The sequence below is a fragment of the Portunus trituberculatus genome, chromosome 6 (assembly GCF_017591435.1).
Source record: "Portunus trituberculatus isolate SZX2019 chromosome 6, ASM1759143v1, whole genome shotgun sequence".
Taxonomy (NCBI): Eukaryota; Metazoa; Arthropoda; class Malacostraca; order Decapoda; family Portunidae; genus Portunus; species Portunus trituberculatus.
This window is the reverse complement of record NC_059260.1, coordinates 3748889-3751388: the sequence shown is the minus strand read 5'-3', so window position 1 is coordinate 3751388 and position 2500 is coordinate 3748889.

Genomic DNA, 2500 nt, shown 5'->3' with positions numbered 1-2500 from the left:
ACGGTTCTCGCTTCCTGCCTCTCCTTTCGACACCCCGCGCCTCGCCAATAACCAGTGATGTCTCCTCTTGGAATGCTGGTTGCCTTATGTTTGCTTGGGTTTGTAAAGGTGGGTTATAAAGGGCAAGGGGTTGTGGGGTTGAAATGTTGTGGGTTTGGGTATGTGGCGGTGGTGGTGGTGGTGGTGGTTGTGTGTGTGTGTGTGTGTGTGTGTGTGTGAGAGAGAGAGAGAGAGAGAGAGAGAGAGAGAGAGAGATACAATGAAAGAACTTAATTACCTCTTCCTCCTCCTCCTCCTCCTCCTCCTCCTCCTCCTCCTCCTCCTATTCCTCGTCTTCATCTCCCTCCAGGCGCTAACAATCACTGAAGCTACACACACACGCGCGCGCACACACACACACACACACACACACACACACACACACACACACACACACACACACACACACACACACACACACACACACACACACACACACACACACACAGTTCGAATCCCACTAAGTGATAATTCCGGATTTGTCTTTAGTTCTCTCCGCAAACTAACACACTCACCTCTTCCTTTGTTGACTCTTCCTCCTCTTCCTCTTCTTCCTCTTCCTCTTCTTCCTCGTTTACGTTTCTTCTCGTTTTGGTGGTGGTGGTGGTGATAGTAGAAAACGTGGTAGTGGTCGTGGTGGTGGTGGTAATAGTGATAATAACAGTAGTAGTAGTGGTGGTGGTGGTGGTGGTGGTGGTGATACATAAATTTTCATAAAAGTTTTCCTGATTGTTTGTTTCCATAATTGGCCTGTATTGTTTGCCTGCTATCACACACACACACACACACACACACACACACACACACACACACACACACACACACACACACACACACACACACACACACACACACACACACACACACACACACACACACACACAAGATATACAGAGTCAACACTTTATAATTGAAAACGATTTATTATTCATTTTTTTTCCTGTTTACCAATTTATTTATGAAGTTTATTTATTGTCATCCCCAGGGAGTGACATCAATTGAGAACACCACCGTGATTTATGGACAGGTGAGTACAGGTGTTAAGGTTTCACTGTATTGATATCTTTAAATTATTATTATTTTTTCTCAGGACGGACAGCTGGCCAAGAAGAAAAGGCCCCACTTTGTTGCCAGTTCCCTAAAAGACATAAGAGTTAACCAAAATTGAGGGATAAATGTCTTGTCACCTCTCTCTGTTGTTGTTGTTGTTGTTGTTGTTGTTGTTGGTGGTGGTGGTGGTGGTGGTGGTGGTGGTAGTTCTGTTCCTGGTTCTTATGCATTATTTATTATCTTCATTATTGGTTTTTCTTAGTAAGCATAAACATATTTTTTCTAACCCCTATATTACTGAAATCAATAGCTACAGAGAGAGAGAGAGAGAGAGAGAGAGAGAGAGAGAGAGAGAGAGACATTCGTCATAAGGAAAACACGATAATAATTAAATAAAGATGTGAACGACAAACAAGAATGGTAAATGGAAAACGAGGAGAAAATGAGTAGGAGGAGGAGGAGGAAGAAGAGGAGGAGGAGGAGGAGGAGAGAAGAAGAAGAAAGAAGAAGAAGAAGAAGAAAGAGGAAGAAGAAAGAGTAAGAGAAGCAAAAGAGGCGAAAGAAGCAGAAGAGACAGGAGAAAGATGCTTGAGAGAGAGAGAGAGAGAGAGAGAGAGAGAGAGAGAGAGAGAGAGAGAGAGAGTTCTGTAAGGCTTCTACTGGCATGGTGCACCTGAATTTAATGGATTACTCACCTGGTGCAAATTAGGCAGTGCAGGTGTTTTTCAAATTGAGTAATTAGTCATTTTGGGAATCCGGGAATGCTGGAATCTGCAAGTCCTGGAACCGTTTTGCAAATTACCTCTTTCGCTTTACCCTTTCGCTCATGGTTAGGTTAAGTTAGGTTAGAGTAGGGTTAGGTTAGGTTAGGATAGGATAGGGTTAGGTCAGGTTAAATTAGGTTAGGTTAGGTTACGTTAGGTTAGATTAAGTTCAGTTAGGTTTGATTAGGATAGGTTAGGTTAGGTTAGACAAATACCTAGCATGCAATAAATGGTCAACAAAGATTTGAAGCCCACAATCTAGAAACTGCACAAACCCACCATTTCATTCCAGAGAGAGAGAGAGAGAGAAAGAAACCTAATATTTGTCATGTACTGAGGGGAATCATGTGACGCAGGAATTGTGGTGATAAGCTGGTAATATTCACCTCCCCTTGACTGACAGAGTGGAGCAAAGCGTGACGGGGAAATCAGAGCCGGAAAAATAGTTTGCGTTTAATCGAGCGGGAATTAATTGACAAATGAATAAAAAAAAAAAAAAATTTAGAGATGAAGAAGGGAGAGATGTCAGATAGAGTTACGTTAGTCTTGAATTTATTGAAGTTTTATATTAAGTAGTGTTGTGTTATTGTTGTTTTTTGAGTCGTATTGTGTTCACGTTTATTAAGGATAGTGAGTCAGGAAAGTGG